Below are 24,194 nucleotides of genomic sequence, written 5' to 3'. Positions count from 1 at the left end.
GGATTCTTAAATTAAGTTTTGCGTTTACTCCTAAGTTGACTCTGATGTGGTGCTTACCTGGGATTAGTGATTGGTATTGTTAGCTAAATCCACTTAAAAATTACTAGAGATTTTCGTATATCTAAAAAGTAAGATGTTCAAATAAAATAAACCTTTTTTCTTGCATCTTTTTTAAAATATTAAACAACGTTTGATTTTCCATGTAACTAATTAAAAATGTTATTAATCAGTGAATAAGGAATACTTTATAAATCTCTTAATAACAACGAACCCAATAAAATTTATGGATTCAGATTATATATTTTTTTTAAGAACAGCATGGTTCAAATTAATGTCTATAAAAAAATAATGTATTACAATGGTTAGTAATAGACAGACCGATCGATTAGAAAAATGTTAAAAGTTAAAACAACTTGAAATCCAAATTATTTTATTTTTTAACCTTCATTTATTAAGAATGATGATTACTTACACATGAAAGAGGATGAAGAAAAGAATGATCAAGTTTAGCCATTTATTTCATTCTTCGAATTATTTTGTATTCAATTATTAGAACCCAAAAGAACAAAATCAATATGTGAATATACACACACTCACTCAATTATGTGTTGATTATTTGAGATAGGCACCACCATGCATGTTTATTATTGCTATTTTTTCTAAACCTTAATTTATTTTTATTTAAATAATACCTAAATCTTTTAGATTGTATGAGTTGTATCTAAATAGTTTCTTTTAACATATAGACAGAGACCTACTAAAAATAAATTGTTTAACGGTTAACATGATATTTCTTTAAATAAATGTAAAAATGGTTCGTATTGTATGCATTTTTTTTTCAGATTTTGATTCAAATCTTAACTTTTTTGGATTTGTGATAGCTAGTTTGGTGATGTATTTGATCTATCTGAAAGCTGAAATGACTATAATATACTTGGTTTATTTATTTTTCATTTTTCTTTCATTTTCTTTAGAAAATTATTACTTATTTATTAATTTTAATAATTAAAAAAATAGAAGATGTCCTCTCTCTCTCTCTCTCTCTCTCTCTCTCTCTCTCTCTCTCTCTCTCTCTCTCTCTCTCTCTCTCTCTCTCTCTCTCTCTCTCTCTCTCTCTCTCTCTCTCTCTCTCTGACAGGAGACAAAACTTCAGATGACGGAGATAGTAAGAATGTTTGGAGGAACGATGTTCAATAGACTTAATTTAGCCAAAACCTTATGCCAAGAAGTCCAATTATGATTATTTTATTGACAATTTGGTTGTTGTTTACATCACGAATATTTCATAGTCATGTGAAATTCATGATCTTTGGAAGTTTTTCGGTAAAAATGGTAGGATAGTAGATGTATACAATACATAGAGGACTAATAAGATGCGAGAACAGTTTGGCTTTGTAAGGTTTTTACACATGGAAAATATTAATGGTCTTGCTAGAAACGTATCTACCATTTTGATCGGGAAATACAAGCTTTATGCTACTCCAACAATAATTAATAATATATTAGCCAATTTTATAATGGGAAATTAAGTAACCTATCTACAATTTAATGTTTGAAAAAAATAACCCAAAAAATTTGTGTTTAACAAAATAACCACTTGGTCCGAATTGAACATTCCAAACCAAGAAAAAACAATTTTTCTGAGAAAAAATACATTTCGGACTGCCATTCCGTATTCCAAACCAATAGTTCACATTCCGGACTCAAATTTTTCATTTTGGAAAAAAAAACTCTTTGGAATTTCAGGAACAAGTTTGAAATCTAATGACAAATTTCGGAATTTCGAGAAAAAAATGTTTTTTACTTAATTCTAACAAAAAGTTAAACAACAAAAAGTTAAACAAACATAGTAAATATAAACTATATCGTTATTAAGCATAAAATCGGACATTTTATTAAAAAATGTGACAATAAATACATCGAAATGGACATTTCAGGCATAAGTGGATATATTTTTTTCAAAAAAAAAGGGAAAAAGCCAAAAAAAAATAAAATAAAATAATAACTCCGGGATTTGAAGATCAAACCCGAAATGGAGAATATTTTGCATAAAAATTGAAAACTAATTCAGAATGTGCACAGTGGTCCGGAATTAGGCATTCAGGAAAAAATGATTATTTTTCAAAATCTAAATAAAAGTAGTTATTTTCTTAAAAATAAAAAAGACTCATCTTCTATATATAGGTTAGATTACATAATTTCCTTTTTTTAACACCTAAAAATTATTCAAAGGAACTAGCAAGATGCTAGATAAAAAAAAAAAAAAAAAAAAAAAAAAAAAAAGAGATACATAGAAAGTAAAGGGTAATATCTAAAATATATGTAAACTAGGGAAGAATCCCCGCTTTGCGGGGTGGAGGCACAAAAGAAATAGACGAAATGAAAAGATTTTAAAAACAGAAAAGAAAACCATGTAGATTTGGACCAGAGAAGTTAAGTAAAGGGAGTATAAAATCACCTTTGACATTATGTAAATATGTTGATGCAAGAAACCATTTCAATAAACAAACAAAGCATAACAATTTTTTTATAATATCTCAAATACCCAAAGAGATGACAAAATATGCATGTATCTTATATATTTACTAAACCGTAAACAGGTAGTAAATGTTGTTTACAAAGTGATCATAATGTGATAAAATTCAACTATGATCTAATGTCTTCTTTACCAACTGTAATCAAAGGAATACCAGCAAAGGTCAACTGAGTTCGACAAAATAATTAGGAGTACCCATGAGGTTTTTTGTACATAAAGGATTGTATGATGTACCCCACAGCAGCAAATGTCTTCCAGCAACATCTGAAAAAGAAATGGATACACTTCATCACAAATTTTATTAAAACGAAAAGCAAATCTTAATGGTGGAGGTATACTTTGAGTATACATCACTGCCCTCTGATCAACCTGAACCTTCTGGTGGATCCAGAAGAACTTTCTGGCATCTTGGGCATCGAACTAACCCGACTTTAGTGTCAACCTCCGACTGTTATAACAACGTTTCATTTGAACATTCAGGGTCAGGTGGAAGTATATCATGAGTATAAATTTCTACCTTTTTAGCAAAATCCATGGGTGCTACCAATATCTATGCATACACAAACATAAATAATTCAAGAAAACTGCGTCAAAAAATATAAGTAGTCTTCAGATGAATTTCTTGAACCAAGAGTAATATCCAGCGCTTACCTCTGTATCATGCTCTGATACTCTCTCGTTTTCATCCTTGATCCCTGCATTGTTACAACATATTCTAATCAAAAAAACGCAGAAAATATTCAAAAGAATTAATTCCATAAAACAAATATCATAATAACAATATAAATCTCATAAGAGGCACTTCTGGTACACATGATGGATTAGATTATACAAAAATATGAAAAAGGGCATTTCTTTAGATTTGTTGATGTCAAAAATCTTAAATACAGATGCTAATTGCTAAAACAGGGGAAAAATCTACAACATAATGGGCTGACAAAGTAGAATATACCTCAACATTGTTGTATTTCTTCATATATCTTTATAGTCTTCACTTTCAATTACTTTCCTGGTTAAAAAGAAAAGGAGAAGACATTTAAAAAAAGTCGATTATTTCTCTTGAACATTTCAACAAACACCTTTAGACCACCCCTCAATCAGCAGCTTTTAATAGAAATTCACCAAGCTCCATAAGCATCAACTTTTAGAAAGATCTATAATCTAAAATATGTAATAAGAAAGAGTTTTAAGTAATAATTGAAAACTTACTGCCAAGTATTTGATGTTTCTAGTGGAAATCATCCTATAATAGGGTTCGCCCTTGAAGAAGGAAGCGACACAGCCATTCCTATAAGTTTTTATCCATATATGATCTGATTTCAATAACAATACTAAGAAATCATGGAGTACCTATTATGCAGATTGCAGAAGGAACGATCTCACTTTCCACAAATGAAGGGCAGTATCCCAACGTGACCTAAATGTAACAAAAGCAACAGGTAGCTCCTACAAACTCCAAATTAAACGGGGGTTAATGTGGTAAATTTTTTGTATGTGAGATTAAATTACAAAAATTAGTACGTGAAGATGGTTTCTAGCATATAGAATTTGATAGGAATGAAAAGCATTAGGGTGGGTTCCTTCGATCCATGCTCTATGTTTGATTGCAGAAATAATATTTATACCCTAATGTTTAGTCATTCCGGTTTCCAACTGGGGCAAACGAACCTGTGATGATCAACACATAAGCAAGTGCAAGAATGAAATTAGAATCACCTTTGGGAGCGGCTATCCGATTTAGGGAAATTAGAATGTGAATGTTTACCTTTGATTTGGAATTGTCTATTCCATGCAGACGATTATGATGAACAGCAACGTCAAGCCCATTCCCCTAAGTCAAACCCTAGAACCCATCGACTGAGGCGGTAGAAGAGAAAGAAGGTGAAAATGGAAGGGAGGATAAAGATCTTACTTATTTCGGAAGCATTCTTCGCCAAGAGGAGGAATGAGATCGGAAGTCGGTAAGTTGGGTGACGGTGGTTCGTCGTAAGGAAGAGGAGCCGGCTTGCAGAGCAAATAAAAAAAATAGATTGTCGATGAAAACGGAGCATCCTTCTTAAGAACACGTATCTAAGCAGTGGAAAACATAACATAGACACGTATTTAAAAGGTGGAAAACAGAAGGTAGCACACGTAACCCCGATCTCTTAAACCCCAGCCAGCAGCTTTTCACTTAAAAAAATAAAAAAATTGGAGACAAATTATCAAAAAAATAGAGAAAAGTAAAAAAAAAATCAACCAATAAGAATAGAGAACTGTTCATGTGGTGCTTCTCAATTAGTATATATATATATATATATATATATATATATATATATATATATATATATATATATATATATAAAATTATGATTTCTACTAGAAACCACAAAAAATAATAAGAATCTAGCACAAAATAAATAAATAAAAGCTCCTTACGAATGTTCGCATTACCAAATGCTAAATGATTCTAATATATCCATAAAACCCACCATGTTATTTGAATTACCACTTGAATCACCGACCTCTTGATTTTAGACAAAGACAACAAGTCCGGTCAAACAAGCAAAACCGATTAGGAGAGGGTCAATCGGAACTGAAACTCCAACCATTGGGAAATAGAATCCCATGTACATGCAACAACCTCGCAAGATCCAAAAAATGCTTCAAATTTTTGGAATCCATCTGACATAACACACATAAAGTCAAAGGGAGGTTCACTCCTTTTGTATCCAATTAAGTTCATTCTAAGGGGCAAACGATCCATAATGAGTCGCCACGTGAAAATATTAACCTTCCTAGGAAGCAAAAAAGTTCACACCATGCCATTTATTGCAATCGGGTAACATAAACTACTCGACATACCTTCTAGTGCTCTTTACTGTAAACATGTCATTGTAACAACCCAAATTTTCTATTCATACATCTAAGGGATTATAAAAGTTTTCTTAACGAATTTACAATTCTATCAACTCATAAAAATAAAAAAAAACATTTGATATCACATGCAATGATCACATGTTTACAATAAAATCTCATCATAAATGAACAACAAGGAAAAACAAATCAAATAACAACTTAGTCTAAGTCCTTGTGCTCCTATCTCATATGTAACACACGTTTCTCAAATTGATTTAACTAAAGACTTAACGGGATCAAAATGGAGTTTTTTGGGAAAAAAAAACTCTATGACACGACATGGCGCAAGGATGCTCATGACGTGGTATGGCTTAAATGATTGTGTCCTCTTGATAAGTCCCACTACGTGGCGAGTGAAGAGTCACGATATGGCGATGTTTTGGCTCAAAGCAGAAGCCAGGTTTAGTTCAGTCAGTAGAGGGCTCAGCGAAGAAGCCAAACTTTCGATTCACGAGCTAGAGCCAACATTGTCGGGTCCATTACGGAAAGTGTGGGAAACTACATGATGGAGCATGTCGGGCAAGAGGTTTAGGATGATACAGGTGTGGTGGGATTGGTCATATCAGCAAAGATTGCCCTCTATGAACAATTCTGATTCGTTTTCACTATAATAAGACATGCCACAATAATGCCGACTGCCCACGATTGACGAGTGGAGTGGCGAGGGCACCCACTCCAGCTACACTGAGGATTGGTGATGTTCACGAGGGTAGGGCGGAGACTCTGATGGTGAAGAGCTGAACATTTCATTTGAAGGCTGAGGACACCCGATTTTCGCCGAATATGATCGTTGGTACATATTATATTCATTTTCTTTTTGCTTTCATTATTTATGATCATGATTCTGTGACTATGTGTGATAGGTGTAATGTTAGAGGTGTTTAATTCTCCACCTAAGGTTTAGGGTTTCTTTATGATTGTCTGGTCACTATTTGAAGGATCGTCATATGCCATTTTGCATACCGGGACACATGATTGGAGTGTATATGGTTGATTCGGTCTTAGGCTTCGACATGGAAGACGTCAACCAATGATAGTTTGAACCCTAAGTGGGGGAGAACTGAGAATTTTGCTTGGAGGATCAGGAGTCAATTTGATTTTTATGGTTCTAGTAGAATGGGTCTGCGAAAGTTGTGGTGCAAGTATGTTGGATTTTGGATACATGATATTTGTGACATAATAGGAGTAACGTGGGCTATAATCCAAGTTCTTTGAGGTGGGAGGGTTCTCGTCGCGTTCCCAAGGATGTGCGTGTTGCCCTCACATCGGAAGTTGTTGAGAAAAGATCTTGTTGTGGCGAATTGTACCTGCTTGGCTCAACAAATATTAGGTTAATATGTGGTTGATCCACTCAGATTGAATGTCAACTGAAGGGTTGGTTAGCTCGTTGTATCGACCACTATATTTAGTAGGGGAAGAGGGGTTGTTAATCTATCAACCAACTTCGGTGCTTTTTGTGTGTATTTTCGCATGGGCTTTTTTCAGTGGTAAGTTAGACCACTAGATTGGTTATCTATCCCTTTTCACTAGTGATTAATTCATTCATTTTCATTAGTTGAAATTGTTCGAGGATTTTGACTTGTATCAGTGGAAGGTGCTATGGATGCGTCAATCGTTCATCAAGTTTTGCGTGGTGCATATCTTAGGTTTTTGGGTGTATTTACCCAAGGTATTATGGTCATGGAATCTTTGTTCTTGCAAGTTTGGGTGGTGGTGTTCTTAAATAACGAAGTTCGGATGATGCGGCGGCATTGAGCAAGGGTGACATTGGATTCTCTTCTGACCAATAATGTCAGGTGTGTATGTTAAGAACCAAATGATGAAGTATTGGGTTAACTTGCAAATTCGAATGGTTTTGAACTTGTAAGACAATAGTTGAATCCAAGTGGGGGAGCATCTCTTGGGGTTAATGGAAATATTTCCAAGCAGATGTTGAGGAGTCAAATTCATCTCGTCTGAAAACATGAAGCATCGACAACGGCACATTTTGGGTCCGTGACTAGGTTTATTTTGAGGGTTGTGTGGGGGCCTATTTGCCTGTCCTTACCTGATAGGGTTTAGCAGGCTATAGGTTCGACTCATGTTGATCTTGGTTGGGTATTCTTATGGATTGTTGGAAAGACCATGCGGTGGGCCATAGCAATCGTGGGAGTGTTGTTAGACTACGATTTGACCTATAGCATTCACTAGGTTGAGATAGGTTGTTGTGGTGCTGTTGTAAGACTATGGTCTGGCCCGTAGCATTCATTAGATTGAGATAGGATGTTGCAGGAGTGGTTGTAAGACTTGGGGGGGGGGCACAACATTCATATGGTTAAGTTAGAACGTTGGCTAAGTTGGGTTGGGTGTGATGTAAGACTACGATTTGGCCCGTAACATTCACTTGGGGTGAAACTGTAATACCCCGAGTTCAGAAGTGCCAGTTCTAGGTTCTTAGTGTAAATAAGGAAGGTCGACTCGGTGAGTCGATGGATGAACTCGACGTGTCGAGTCGTGGTTCTGGTCACGTGTTAAGTGACTGACTCGGCGAGTATCATCGGGTGATCATTAGTTGGTAAGAGACAAGTGATTATGTGATTTGGAGTGATGGAAGTATCATCGGGTGATCATTAGTTGATAAGTTTTGTTACCAAAGAAAGAAGTCAACGGCCGACTTGAAGCAATTGTCGTGACTCTGTGAGAAAGAGTTGGAATTTATAGGGGTTTGATAGCAGTGTTTGGAGGAACCTAAGTCGGTTGAGACCAGGAGATGTATTGTGGGAGTATCATCTGGGATGTGTTGTTGCAGGCTTCGAGGACGAAGCCTAATTTAAGTGGGGGAGAATTGTAACATCCTGAGTTCAAAAGTGCAAGTTCAGGGTTCTTAGTGTAAATAAGGAAGGTCGACTCGGCGAGTCGATGGATGAACTCGGCTCATCGAGTTGCGGTTCTGGTCACGTGTTAAGTGACCGACTCGGCGAGTCGGCAGTTGGACTCGGCGAGTTGGTGATGAAGGGAGAAAAACCCTAATTTGGGGAATATGCCCTATATAAAGCACATTATAACCCACCTTCAGCCTCTTGGTTACCCATTTGAGATCCAGAAACCCTCATCTCGTGTGTGTGTGTGACGCCATTGATGAAAAATTAGAGCTTGGAAGATAAAATTGGTGTAAGAAGCTTGGGGATTTGGAGACCATCATTAAGGGGCTTGGGTAGATCTGGAATCTACTTTTGTTTGGGCACATTTCAGGGGTAAGGAACCTCCTGCTTAAGCTATTTCATTATTGATTCACGAATGGTGGTTGATTTGGGATTCATTAGCTTGTTTGGGGGCTATCTCGAGTTTGAGGCTTAGATCTAAAGTTGCTACTTCAGATCTAGACTTGTGATGGCCCAAAAGGTCCTAAAGTTCCTTTCTAAGAGTCATTAGTGAAGCCTTTTGTCTTGAACCCTAGCCTAAGAAGTATTTTTGGCTTATATCTCCTTGCTTTCACGTAAAGTTTGCAACTTTATGTGAGGGTTAAGCTGTAGAGGAATGGATCTATGGATTGGAGTCCCTGCATGGCTTGAAAAGCCTCTGTTTGGAATGAGAACTGAAGAGACTCGGCGAGTCACATGGGTGCACTCGACAATTTGTATGAATATGTGCATGGACTAGGCGAGTTGGAAGAACAACTCAGCGAGTCTGTTGAAGATTGCCTTGGACTCAGCAAGTCTGTTCTTGGAAACGGCGAGTCTGGTCGTGGAACCCTGGCCTTTTCTGGTTAAGCCGTGTCTTGGTGAGTTGAGGGACAACTCGGTGAGTTGAGCAGGATGGGACTCGAAGATTGTTGGACTTGACGAGTCTTGGGGTGACTCGGCGAGTTGAGTCGTGATTGGGAGTTTCTGAGTATAAGGACTCGACCAGTCAACGCGTTGACTCGGCGAGTAGGGTCAACCAGGAAGGTTGACTTTGGCTGAGGACTTTGACTTTGACCAAGGGTTGACCATTTGACTTCCAGGGGTATTTTGGTAATTATTGGTATTTATTGGTTTTGGTTATTTGGTAATGTTCGGGTGGTGGGGTTCGTGTCGGTGGTCAGAGCAGCATGATCTTATTCTTCAGTCGGCAGTTGCAGGTGAGTTATCCTCACTATATCAACAGGGTCTAAGGCACCAAGGCCGGCCCTTTATCGGATTGAAATTCGGGTATCTGTTTGATATGTTATTGCTTACTATGTATGTATCCTGGTTATTAGGATGGTGTATGTTAGAGACCTGGTTAAGGTCGGTATCCTGGTATATAGGATGATGTTATGTTAGTGACCGGTTAGGTCGGTATCCTCTTTAGGATGTTGTTATCATATGTGATCTGCTAGATCGGTTTGATTAGATGTGAATTGTTATATGATTATATGTTTATCTGCACATGGTTGTTTGGACTGGGGTTGGGTTGAGGCGGGTCCTGCTTTGTGCTGTAGGCCAACATACCCAGGGCGGACCGGTTAGACCGAAGGCCCGGTGAGCGGTCCGGATAGGCTGAAGGCCCCAAGAGGGCGGACCAGACGTGCCGAGGCTCGGAGAGTGGACCATATAGACTGAAGGCCCAGTGCGGGAAGACCAGTCATACTGTAGACTCAAAGAGTGGACTAGGTGGACTGAAGGCTCGGTGCGGGCGGACCAGTCACACTATAGACTCGGAGGGAGAATGGAACAGGTGGACTAAAGGCCCAGTGCTGTCGGACCAGTCACACTGTAGACTCGGAGAGAGAGTGGACCGAGTGGACCGAAGGCCTGGTGCTGGCGGACCAGCCACACTATAGACTCGATATGCATGGCTGTTCTGTTTATGATATGATATGATATGTGTGTGGTATTGTGGTTGGTATTTTGGGGGTAACTCACTAAGCTTTCGGGCTTACAGTTTCAGTGTATTGTTTCAGGTACTTCAGGAGACCGTGGCAAGGCAAAGGCGTGATCGTACCGCTCCTTAGTTTTATGTTGATGTTTCTGGGATACTCTGATAATAAATGGATTGAAAACCTTTTTGTAATAACTTAATGAATATGGGTTGTTTTTTTAAAAGTTTAAATTGGTTGAAATTTTATGGTCGTTACAGAAACGTACTTGTTGTTGTTCGTTGTTGGTTGGTCAGTTATCCTTTGTTTGGACTGGGTATTGTTGGAGCCATGTTGACGGATAGGCTAGGATAGCCTTTGTCAGTTAGACTCTTCGATGGAGTCTCATTTTATTATCGTGTAAGAAGTTATCAGCTTCAGTAGTCAGATGGGGATTCTGTATTCCAGTTTATTATTAAGACAACGTGGAACCGGAAAGATCTCAGATAGATCGACTTTGAGAATTCCCAAATCAGTAGGATTTGATGTATATTTTAGTGTAGCTCCAATTGTTGGGCTCATATTTGCAGTTGCCTTCGTATTCAAGTGCAAGGTTTTCCGACATTAGCGGATGATCATGGAATATTTTTTCTAGTTATCAGTAAGACGATGCAAGGTCTGGTAGGTTTTGGTCGACTCGGATTATGGATTGTGGTCATCATGGGTATGGTTCGAGTGGTTCTATCCATCTAAAAGTCGGGCATAGTATAGGGTTTTCAGATTTCGAGCGTAGTACTTAGTCCTTTTCTTTGTTGACTAAGTGTGGTGTGCTGATGTTCGTTTATTTGTTAGAATGCATGATTTTTGCTAACTTTTGGTTTGGTACTGGTAACGGAAGGTGGTCGTCTATGCAAGGTGATTTTTCAGTGTTGTAATGGGTTCTGGTTGTTCAGATGGTGTTGACTTGTGTTGTTGAGTAAGTTGTAAGGATGGATTTCGAGAAAAAAATCTAGTTAAAGTTTCAGAGAGTTGTAACACCAATTTCTTAAATTGGTTTAACTAAAGACTTAAAGGGATCAAAATGGAGTTTTTGGGAAGAAAATCAATGCTACAACATGGCACATTCATGCCCACGATGTGTAATGGCTTAAATGACCGTGTCCTCTTGAAGAGTCCCACGACGTGGCGAGTGAAGGGGCACGACATGCTGACTGTTTTTGCCCAAGACCATAATTTTAGTGTTTCCTCCATATTTAAGCCTCTAACCTTATATTTAGGTCATCATTTCCAACCTCTATCACCTCCAACAAACTTGAAGCAAACCATAATACCCTTTCTTGCATATTTAAGATTACTTTTGGTGATTTGGTGCATTTAGAAGGGAGAAGAAGACCCTTATGGTGTAGAGAACATCTTGGCAAGTTTAGAGATTTCATTTGAGCAACTTATGGACATTTGTAAGTTTCCTTTTTCTGATGTTGTTTGTTAACCTCTTCTAGATCTAGTTTTATAAGCTTCTTCTTCTTCATCTTCATGATGTTTTGTGTAGTTAGATTCAATAAAGTTGGCAACTTTATTGGTCATTGAGGTCCCTAGATGGTTAGATGTTCCAGATCTAAAATTTTGTGTAGTTTTGAGTTCATGCATGGGCATTTTGACTTAATTTCTAACATTTTTGACCTAGATAAGAGACATACATGCAATGGACATGCATGTCCATAAGGTTTGGATTTTTATGATCCTTTAGACTACATAAAATAATTGTGTAAAGTTGGAGTTTAAGGCTTAATGGATTAAGGAATTAATCTATTAAGTTGTTCTCAGCTAGTAAACATGACATGAAGGGTGCCACAATGTGGCAATGGGGAATCCATCTATTGTTTTGTTTATAGTAGGCCATGACGTGGCCACTAGGTACCACAACGTGGGGATTAAATTATTCACAGCTGGGCTGTTGGATCGGGACTGAGTTTGTTAGCCACGACATGGCCATGGACTGGCCATGACGTGGAAGTTAGCTGATGATGATTTTGGCTATTGAATTTGACTTTGACCGTTTACTTTTGACTTGGTTGTCTTCTGGTCAATTGGATAGTTTTAGAAGGTGAACTAAGAGTTTACCTTGTTGTGTTTATTAGGAGGTGTATAACACTCATTGATTGGCTATGAGAGTTGTCAATTGTTGACTACGTCTGCGAGGTGAGACTTTTCACTAAAGTATGTAGGTTGCTAGATTGTGTTTGTGACACTTGCATGAAAGAATGTGGTTGGATCACAACACATGTAGGAAATATTGTGGTTTGATCACAACACATGTATGAAAGACTATGGTTGGATCACAACAGTTGTTTATCTTTGTGACTTTCATGGAAGACCACGGTTGGATCATGGAAAAAAAGGTTATGGTTGGGCTATAATCTGAGATTGATTGTAAGGCTATGGTTGGATCATAGTGCTCATGTAGGGTTGAAATACACCCCTAGGGATAGGCCCATTGATATGTATGGTATGTTGAATTTTTGGGAGCTCGCTAAGTTTTGTGCTTACAGTTTTGTGGTATAAATATTTTCAGGTACTTCCAGTTCTAAAAGGAAGGGTCTGGCTTGACTGAACAGCATCCCCTGAAGGTTTTTTCCGCACTGACTATTAATGTTTTACTCTGATGTTTGAGAGATACATTTTACTATGATTGGTTTTGGAAAAGAAAATGTTTGTATGCATTTGATGGTTTAAAAATAAAAAGTTTTATTGGTATATTTGGGACGTTACATCATACTATACTCTCATATATACTCTAAGAGAAACAACATCTCACTAACATTACCGGGTACACGCATCCGGACTTACTCCCCTCTCTTATGTTCCCCCGTGGATCCTTAATCATTCTTCTGCTCTTAAATCCATCGTGGATTCCTTACTTTTAATCCTTCAAGGATTATATCTAAGTTCTAAAAAGAACTCATTTACCTTGTTCCACTTTCGGAACCTTTCTCTACCTTTTATCCAACCATACACACTCTTATTCATGCATGAATAATCTATATATGTTTCTAAGGAACCATCATCTCATTCCCTAAGGAAATCATACTCTTGTCCCCGAAGGAGCCTCTATCGCATTCCCGAAGGAATCATCTTTCTACACTTATATGTCTCTATTTTGTGACCTATCACATAGTATATTGTCCCATGGACATTCTATCTTTTTATCTCATCAAGAGATCTTCAGTTACAAATCTAGTACTTAACTTAAGTACCTAATCTCTATCAATGTCTATTAACATATATGTAGTCTACACAATATCAATAATGTCTAGACATACATACATACTCTTATGATCATATTACATATAATCTTACTTTTTCTCTATCTTCAATCTCTTATGTATCAACAAATACCTTTCTCATCATCTACTCATACATAGGATTATAATAGATATAATCCCTATCTTTCTTTATCTACTCTTATGGGTATTACTCATAATACCCTTGTTCTTTCTTTTTACATCTCTACATATAACACCGTAAATTTCAAAACAATTTTTCGCATTTTGTAAAAACATAATTCATTTAATATTCATAAAAACATCAATGTTTGAAACTCAATCCATGTCCTATAAAAATCCCAAGATCTCATAACATAAAAATCCCGTGTGTGTACTGATCAAGCCGGCGCCTTCCCACGGTCATCACTAGTACCTGAAACAAATAACACCAAACACTGTAAGCACAAAGCTTAGTGAGTTCCCCAAAATACCACACATAACACATATTAGCCACTCGAGGCTATAACTCTATGGGTCCGTGGACCCTACTCTGTGAACCCTCTGGTTCTAACTCTGTGAACCTTCCGGTTCCAACTCTGTAAACATGCACAACATAAATCACATAGAAATAATGCAGTACAACACATAACATACATATAGCATACAAATACCCTGTCACATAACTCTGATTACCTACTCAAGGTAAAGTATAGTGAGAAGACTCACCTCGCGTATCTTGATAACTCGCAAATCCCAGAAATCACTCGCGCTCGATCCCCCGAGCTATAATCCTCCTATAACACAATATATCTCTAATTAACACTTTCAAAACTAAGGTTGACTAACCCTCTCAAGTCAACACTGGTCAACTCTGGTCAATGGTCAACGGTCAACCTTGACCGGACTCGGTGAGTGCACTAAAGCGACTCGGCGAGTCTATACGTGCTCACTGACTCCCTCGGATCCTCTCTTGACACGTTGAGTACTTCCTTAACCCGACGAGTTCCACCTGGCATGAATCGTGGGGCCACCACGACTCAACTCGCCGAGTCTCAAGAACAACTCGACAAGTTCCGGCTTGACTCAGCCCCCCATTGACTCTCTCTGACTCACTGGGTCATCCCCCAACCCGGCGAGTCCACTCGCTGAACAATTTACGTGAAACCCCAACCCTACTCACCGAGTCTCAAGAACAACTCGGCGAGTTCATGCCATGCACAAACTATATTGACCTTCTGAGGTCAAATCTGCTTCCCCAAACCATAGATCTGGCCTTCCCAAGCATGAATGTCACGTAAAGTTCGAAACTTGATGCTTGTATAACCCCCACAAGGCATTAAAAGGAGATTTGGTCCCAAAAATGACAACCTAGGTCCAATAACTCCATAATAACCCAAAAAGCTCCAAGGGTTAAGGTCTCTGGACCTCTTTGAGTCCAGATCCAAGGCACAAACTCGAAGAGGGACCATTTGCTTCACATAATCACTCTCCAAAGGAGGTTAGAAAACCCTAACTCTAAAGATCAACCCTAAAACTGAAGGAGGTTCGAACTATTACCTCAAAATGAAGCCTCTGGACTCTGGATCTGCTGGAATCTCACCTCCTCCTTGCTCTTGCCACCTTCTCCTTGATAAACAAGGAATACAAAGGCCCAAAAGTGACTTCCTCTCTCCCAAAATGATTTAGCTCTCTTAGGGTTCTCTCAAGGGACTGGTAGCCGCAATGGGAGGCTATAAGTGCCCTTAAATAGGCTCCAAACCCGGGGAATTAGGGTTTCATTAAACAACATGGACTCGCCGAGTCCACTTTTTGACTCGCCGAGTCCAGACGCAAACCCGTGCCCATAGCCGCGATCATACTCGGCGAGTTTGGGCTCCAACTCGCCGAGTCTCCTCACAAATCACCAAAAATATAAGAATGAATAATACCTGGGGAATCCGGGCTGTTACACTACATACGTTGGTTATTCATACATGCTTAGATACATGATTTTAAATGTATAACCACAAGTACATAATGTTACATAGGATTATAGTACATATAACCCTATTCTATATTCCTTTATGTCATGCTCAGATACATGACTCTTACATACCAACATACATACATGCATATAAAGGAATATATAACATAATCTAGAAAGAGAGTAGGAGTAATAACTCACATTGTTAGTTAGTAAGGACTAACTGCCACTTGGCTCCAAATCTCCAATTGATGCACCTTGGCTCATCCTCCTGCTCATGGCCTATTCCTACAACATTTCAAGTTCCTTAAAACTTGTCTTAGCCAATTAAGAGATTATGTACTTCTTAATGTCAAAATGATCACTTAATTGATCATAATTCTAACATTTCATTTACAACTTCTAAATTCATTCCAAAAAATGAACTAGGCATCCCAAATTACGTAATTCATATTACTCTAATATCTAATGCATCAATTAAACATTACCACTAGTTAAGGTTTCTAACCCTAATTTCTCATTTATAGATTTTGTAACGCCCACAAATTTGGGCTAGAAATTTAAAATATAATAAGTCATAATTATTTATAAATAAAATACTCGAAAAGGATTATTATCTGTGTTACACGTTACGAGAAATAAATAGCATTTTAATTACAAATTATTTAGGATAAATAATATTAACTAAAACTGTAGTAGTTGTGATAACGATCTCGTGGATATAAGGAGCGCTTAAATCTAACTTTGTGTAACGAATTTGTAATTCTCCAAAGTTTCCATAGTTATATGTGTTTTAAAAAGTGAATTAGATAATGGTTGCTTATTAGACTAAGTAATCTAAATGAAAGTCATAGTAATTGAAAATTTTAGAGGGTGAATATAGAGAACGCCTAAATCCGACTTCGTATGAGGAAGTTATGATTTTTCGAAGTTTCAGTACATCAGTGTGCGACACAGAAATCGAGATTTAGATCGATTGATTGTTGGCCAAAACAATGTAAATGAGAGTTGAAGATCTAGTAAATATGAACCCATATATTTATTATACTTACAATTATATTGGTGAAGGGTTGTGTACAACAATAATATGAGACCGTGACCACGGTACTATTGTACCACTCTGACCAGCCACATACGAGAGTATAGATGACGACCATTGACTATTCTAGACATTCTTGTGTAACAGTGGCAGGCTCAAAACCTGTAGGTGTTAATGAACTCGGCAGTCATTTGGTTACTCTATCCTCCATGGTTTCCTTATCAACACATACTGCTAAGGAACCCCCAAAGAGGTATTGTCTACTCGTTGCTTATAGTGATCATTTATGATAGGTCCTTTGAGATCGTCATTTTAGGATCAAAGAGTGAAAATAACAGGATAGGGTAATCAGGTAATTGTTTTATGTGAAATACATAATTAAAGATTTTAATTATTGTGTGTTGAAAACCTTATGTGCTCACCAGGCTCCCAAGTCCGACCCACTTAGTTTCTTTGTATCACAGGTAGCGGTACAAAGGTACAAGGATAGTAATGTTTGAATCTACTGAGATATTTAAGGAGTTTAAGGCCATTAGTAAAATAAATTGTTCTAAGACCGATAATGACAGGTTTATGCTTATGATTATGTATCAGTTATAACAGCCCAAGGTTTTAATTATTAATGAAAACTTTTTTTCGGGAGTGCTTCTATCTCACATTATAATTATTATGGGAAAATTATGCACAAATTAAAGAATACTAAGTTTTAAATAAGCACAAAGAAAAGGTCTTTTCAGGACAAAAAATTGGGGATGTCATAGGGTTCACCTTGAAATCACATATAGAGTCTGATCATAGCTTCTCAACACTTGATTAAACATTAACACCAAGCTCTCTTAACACAACCTTACATTAGTAACTCAATTAACCAAAACACCATTAAGCCCTATTTAGCTTAATTATGGAGGATATGATTACCTCATGAGTTTTTGATGTTTAATCCAAGCCATAAACACCTTTTACAGCCACTTGACCCTTCTTCATCCTCCAAATCATAGGAGCTCATCCCTAGATGGTTGGGGTGCGTTTATGAAAAGAATGAACTCTAACCGAGTTTTGATCTATTTCAAAATCGTACTGTGGTGGGTTCTTTACCGTTCCATGGCGAGTTACTTACCACGCCGCGGTACTTTGAGATCAACAAAGTGCATTGTTGGTTCCATTCCAACTTTGGGGACAACTTTTTTCCTAACTTCTAACGCACATAACTTCTTTGTTTCCATTTTCTAAGATCTTTATATCCACGTGAAGGTGGTAACATAATCTAAAACTATGTTAATTCATTTCTCACTTAATTAATATAGATCTTACTGTAAGGTTCTAAAAACATGATCTTAACCAGTGATCAAGCAATCTAACAAACAAACAAGATAAGAATGGAGTAGAAGAAGATTAAACCAAAGCTTGCACACGTTTATATCAGAAAAACGTCTAGTACAACTTGGACACAATGACCGTAAACTCAGTGGATCATCAACAACAACTAACAGACTCAGACACTCCCTATATATAGGGCAAAAGACTTGGCCGTAAACAGGTTTCAGGTTTACGGCCGTAAACTAACTTTAGTCGTAACCTCACCAACAACACATCAATTACATGCTAATGACTCAATAAGACCTATACATTAATTAGCCTAGCCCAAACCATTGATTAGACCCTTCACTTACAAATATCTATTTTACCCTTTTAGCCAAAATGAGTCTTCTCATGCATTCTTTCTCTTGAACTTACTCATCTTACCTCTTTTAAGTGACTTAAAGTTATCTTGGCTAATTTTGTGAAGTCACGACTTCATAATCTATTAAGTCACCAAATTGTCCCAAAAAGCTTAAAAATACATGTTTTACCCTTTTGGCCAAAAAGGTTCTTCCCATGCATTCTTTTTCTTGAACATACTCATCTTACCTCTTTTAAGTGACTTAAACTTATCTTGGCCATTTTCATAAAGTTGCAACTTCATAATTTCACTAAATCCTCATTATTGACCATTTTTCCCTTTTGGTCAATAGTTGACTAAAAGTCAAATCTCTCTAAATTTCGGGTTCTTACATTCCTCGTTTGCTAATTCCCACCACCATCTATCCACCCACGTCAATAATTAAACCAGTAATAAAAGAAGTACATTGAATTGAGAATTCTCCACTTTATCATTAATATATGTAGTCCAGTCTCAAACCCATTTACCATTATAGTAGTGATCTTCCTATTCCCCCACCACTTTGATCTTTTGGAGCCATAATCAAATCGCAAGCTACCCAATGTATTTTACGGGCACCTTTCTCAATTTTGCAAAAGAAATGAGCTTTAAGTGATTAAAGAGTCTTTTTTCATTTTAACTAGCATAAGAAATAAGGACCTAAAATAAATACTCAATGAACTGAGAACCAAAGAAGTCAACATATAGAGTCCACTTACAGAAAACATAATCATTTTCCATGTAGATAGTTTCTTTTTAAAGTGGTGGATAATACCTTGCCAACTTTGCATCTGAGTCATGTTTGTACCGATTGGGAGACACAAATAACAAAAAGGAGGTTTTTCAAGGGTACAACCTATAATCCTTTCCATCTCCACCACATTATCAAAAGGAACCCCTACCCTATACAAGATATATTAAGGTTAGATACTATATAAAAACAATTATGTGGTCGCACCATGCTATCTATGTTCAGCCTAGACCGCTCTCCAAGAACTAAAACGTAATCTACACAAAAATGAGGCGATACACTTAGACTATTAGGTACCATAGTAAAACCACTCAATAAACCAACAAATTTTGTATCTACAAGAGCCATATGTAACCCTTCCATGTCGATGATAAATAAAAACAAAGATGACAGATCGCCTTGTCCAAGACCTCTCTAAATACAAAACTCTTTAATCGAGATCCAATTTATATGAACTGTAATGCCTGCAGATTCAGGCTATACAACTAAGATATAATAAGGAATAACAATGATATTTTTATAGAATCTTTTTTAGCATAAATAATCTTAACAAAGGTTATAGTATATTTGACAAGGATTCTATATATATAAAGAACTCTGAAATCTGACGTCGTATCAAGAAGTTATACTTCTTCGAAGTTTTGCGATTAAACCGACACGATTGTGCGTGTCGTAAAAAGTGAACTGTTTGGTAGATTGCTTATTAGCCTAAGTAACCTAATTGAAAGTCATAGTAGTCGAAAAACCGAGAGCATGAATCTAGAACATCCAAATCTGACTTATTGAGAGGAAGTTATGATTTTTTGAAGTTTCAGTGCAGTAGTGTGGATATAGAAATTGAAATTTAAATTGGTTGATTGTTAGCCAAATAATCTAAACGAGAGTTAAATATGTTGTGAATATCAGTATGTCGATATAAAGACAATTGAGAATGGAGTTCATATGTAGAATATATAATTTTCCGCATGAATTTAACAGTCTAAACCATTCTAAATATAAATTTTAGTTAGAGTGAGAATTAGAGGTTGAGATCTTAATGAAATTTGTAGACCTCGTCGAGAGTAATTCGATGATATAAAGAACGTTGAAATGGAGTTCGTATACAAATTTTATGATCGTATGAAGATCTATAAGAAAATACCTATGTTGGTGACATGGCAGCACCGGAGTGCGCCATGTGGCATGGTCGGTGGCCGAGCTCTCCCTTGAGACAAAGTGACATGGAATAACAAGAATGAGACATGTTGTGCCATAAAATGAGGAAATGTGGCACCCTTATAGAAGCAATGACATGGAGGGATCTGATGGGTTTTAGCCATAAGAACTTTCCTATGTGCGCATGCAAAACCCTAATGCTTGGATCTAGGTTTTCTAATTAAACATGCTTTGAATCCAAGACTTCTAATGACTAATTAGGAATAAGAACAATGTTAAAACAGATCTAGAATCATACCTTTGAATTCCTTGTTGATCTTGTTGTTTTGGAGCTTCTAGAGTCACAATTGTCACTCCTCTAATGGCTTACAAACACCAAACAGCAAGGAGGATGATTTGAGAGAGAGGAGAGGGGAGGGAATTCGGCCAGGGTTTCTCTACTTTAGATCAAGTGCCGATTTCCCTTAGCCATAGGGTCTATTTATACTTGTAGACTCCTTAAGGGTTACAGCTTAAACACTAATCGGATAATCTTCTCTTAAAGCAATCCATATCCTTTCCTTAGATAAGCAATGGATGATTTTAAGCTATCCTTTAGCTTCTAGAATTCGTCCAACATCTATCCACAAAGGATTTACAGTCTAAAGTTTAACTATCAAACAATTGACAGTTTATACCCTTTTATTTAATTAATCTCTTTAAGTCACCAAATTAATACCAATTAATTTATAACTTATATTAATCAAATAACAATATTATTATTCTTTATATTATTCCCATAATATATTAATAATATTTATTCTCTCTTAATAAATCATCCTATCAAGTTGCTATGGTGAAGACAACCCAAAAGGACCATGCACAACCGGGTCAAATACTTGCCTAATATAGTTGCAGCCTTAGACACTATGCCAACAGTCTCCCACTTGGATAAGTCTAGTAACTATATGCATAAGTACAATTCAATTTGCAATCGTAGCTCTCAAAGACGCTGTCAAACTCTGATCTAATCAATCTTGTCCTTTAGATAAGGGATCGTACAGTCCTCTGTTAGATATCATGCTGACAATCCTATGGAATGGTTAGTCAAGCATTTAGGTTTCTCGATCTCTGATTTATTCGACATAGAACTTAATCGAACACATCAATTCAGTTCTGACCGGGCCCGGCACATAAGTCAAATCAAATCATCGAGCGGCCGAGATATCGCTTTTACCTTCTTAGATAAAAGTTACAAATAAACTTCGACTTATATGCATTTACTTATTCATTAACCAACTATACACAACAATGCGTTTTATAACACCGAGTTACCGATACGTTTTCACATTATCAATGTACAATCAATTCACAAATAACAAACCATATATCTAGGTTTTAAGACTATATGATATTATCGTCTTGCGATCACCCTTTTATATCATATTCCATAAGGTGATTCCAGCAAGCGCGGGTTTGTTCCAATGCTCAAAACTAGTTCATAAGCACTCATGAACGTTGCAGCAACCTTTTGCTATGTCTAATACCATTTAGACAATCTACACACCAATTCACGACAATCTTCATTCATATCTACTTCCAACATATGAACGATTATGGACAATTTGAATAATTTGATTATTCCTAATAAACTCAATTATTCTGGAAGTCAAAACATGCAAAGTGAAACAATAGTTAAACAATTAACATAAGATAGTAACATTACTCATAAATAAAACTCCTTTATTTAATCATCAAATGTTAATTACATTTATCTATTACACGTTTCTAATACTATCTAATCTATGCTAATATCATCCTTCAGCCCAATACTCCTAGCATGCTGCAAGTGCTTAACCCTACTCAGTCCCTTCGTAAGCGGACCTGCTGGGTTATCTTCTGATGATATCCTCTTTACTACGAGTTGTCCTTCTTCTACACGATGTCTAATAAAGTGATATTTTCTGTCAATATGTTGTGATCTACCATGATCCCTCGGTTCCTTGGTCAAGGCAACCGCTCCTTCATTATCACAGAAAATCTCCATGGGCTCCTTTATGGCAGGTACAACTCCAAGATCACCGATGAAGTTCTTTAGCCATATTGCCTCTTTCGACGCTTCGCTCGCTGCAATGTACTCTGATTTGCACGTTGAATCAGCTACGGTTTCTTGCTTGGAACTCTTCCATGTCACTGCTCCTCCATTCAGGGTAAAGACCCAGCCCGACTGCAAACGGTAGTTGTCCCTGTCGGTCTGAAAGCTGGCGTCACTATACCCCCGCACCTTCAAGTCATCACTCCCTCCGAGGGCTAAGAACCATTCCTTTGTCCTCCGAAGGTACTTAAGGATATTCTTCACCGCAATCCAATGTGCTCTGCCAGGATTCCCTTGATATCTGCTAACCATGCTCAAAGCGAAGGCTACATCAAGGCGAGTAAAAGTCATAGCGTACATGATTGAGCCAACTGCGGAAGCGTATGGTACTCGGCTCATTTCTGCTATTTCAGCTTCGGTACTCGGACTTTGAGTCTTACTCAACTTGGCATTACTTTGTATCGTTAATTCTCCCTTCTTCGAGTTTTCCATACTAAAACGTTTTAGTACCTTCTCTAAGTAAGTGTTCTGACTAAGTCCAATTAGTCTCTTACTTCTTTCTCTTACTATCCTTATTCCCAAAATGTAAGAAGCCTCTCCGAGGTCCTTCATAGCGAAGCACTTCCCGAGCCAGGACTTAATTTCCTGCAGAGTCAGGATGTCGTTTCCTATGAGTAATATGTCATCGACATATAGAACGAGGAAGCTTACTATACTCCCACTGACTTTGACATATACACATGATTCATCTTCGCTTCGTACAAATCCAAACTCTTTGACTTTCTCATCGAAGCAAAGATTCCATCTGCGAGACGCTTGCTTAAGTCCATAAATGGACTTCTCAAGCTTACACACTCTATTCGGATGCTTCGGATCCACAAACCCCTCTGGCTGAGCCATGTAAGCATCCTCAGCCAACTTTCCGTTAAGGAAAGCGGTCTTGACATCCATTTTCCAAATCTCATAATCATGAAATGTGGCAATCGCGAGCATCACTCTAATAGATTTTATCTTCGCAACTGGTGAGAAGGTCTCATCATAGTCAACTCCGGGAGTTTGAGTAAAGCCCTTCGCAACCAATCGCGCTTTATATGTGTGTACGTTCCCATCAACGTCGGTATTCTTCTTGAAGATCCATTTGCACCCAACGGTCTTACGTCCAGGCACATTATCAACCAAATTCCAAACTTGGTTATCATGCATGGATTGGATCTCGCTATCCATTGCCTCTTTCAATTTCGCAGATTCCGGGCCTGTCATGGCTTCCTTATAGCTATTAGGTTCATCAAGATTTATTAGTGTACCATCACTAATATACGTGTCCCCTTCGGTAGTAATATGAAAACCATAAAACTGGGGTAGAACTCTAACTCTATCGGAACGTCTAAGAGGTAAGGATTCATCAATCGGTTCAACTGGAGTTTCCTCCTCGGGTTGAGTGCCAGCGGTAGAGGTTCCTTCATCTATCGACTCTTAAATCTCTTCAAGTTCGATTTTCCTCCCACTGTCTCCTTGGCTTATGAGTTCTCGCTCTCGGAAAAATCCTCTCCTCGCAACGAAGAAAACATTGTCCTTCGGTCTTTAGAAGAGATATCCAAAGGATGTCTGCGGGTAACCGATGAAAATACATCACTCACTTAGAGGTTCGAGCTTGTCGTGAGTATCTCGTCTTACGAAAGCCTCGCAACCCCAAACCTTGATGTGTGCTAACGAGGGAGCTTTCCCTGTCCACATCTCGTGAGGTGTTTTGGCAACCTTCTAAGTAGGGACTCGGTTAAGGATATGGGCGACAATCTCTAAGGCATACCCCCAAAAAGAGATTGGTAGTGAAGCACGACTCATCATAGAGCGAACCATGTCCAACAAGGTTCGATTACGCCTTTCTGCCACACCATTCAACTGCGGTGTCCTAGGAGGCGTCAATTGTGAAACTATTCCACACTCCTTGAGATAATCGTGGAATTCAAGACTTAGGTACTCTCCTCCTCGATCGGATCGAAGCATCTTGATTTTCCTGC

The 24,194-nt window shown here is 37.6% G+C and overlaps 1 long non-coding RNA gene across 2 annotated transcripts; it reads right to left on the bottom strand.

Moving 5' to 3' along the window:
- Positions 1 to 2,547: 2,547 nt before the first annotated feature.
- Positions 2,548 to 4,591, bottom strand: LOC145094488 (uncharacterized). Of its 2 annotated transcripts, XR_013703380.1 has the most exons (7): positions 4,302 to 4,591; positions 3,887 to 4,204; positions 3,746 to 3,824; positions 3,489 to 3,545; positions 3,188 to 3,231; positions 2,875 to 3,086; positions 2,548 to 2,800 (listed from the first exon to the last, which is right to left on the bottom strand). It is a non-coding gene; the product is annotated as an uncharacterized LOC145094488 (long non-coding RNA). The 2 variants fall into 2 exon arrangements; XR_013703379.1 differs by having other exon boundaries at positions 3,746 to 4,204.
- Between the last annotated feature and the right edge of the window lie 19,603 nt (positions 4,592 to 24,194).

Source organism: Lactuca serriola, chromosome 3 (genome assembly GCF_051521515.1).
Source record: "Lactuca serriola cultivar US96UC23 chromosome 3, Lser_US96UC23_V15, whole genome shotgun sequence".
NCBI classification, from domain to species: Eukaryota; Viridiplantae; Streptophyta; class Magnoliopsida; order Asterales; family Asteraceae; genus Lactuca; species Lactuca serriola.
Note: the sequence above shows the minus strand (reverse complement) of the source record. Positions and strands in the feature narration are given on the sequence as shown.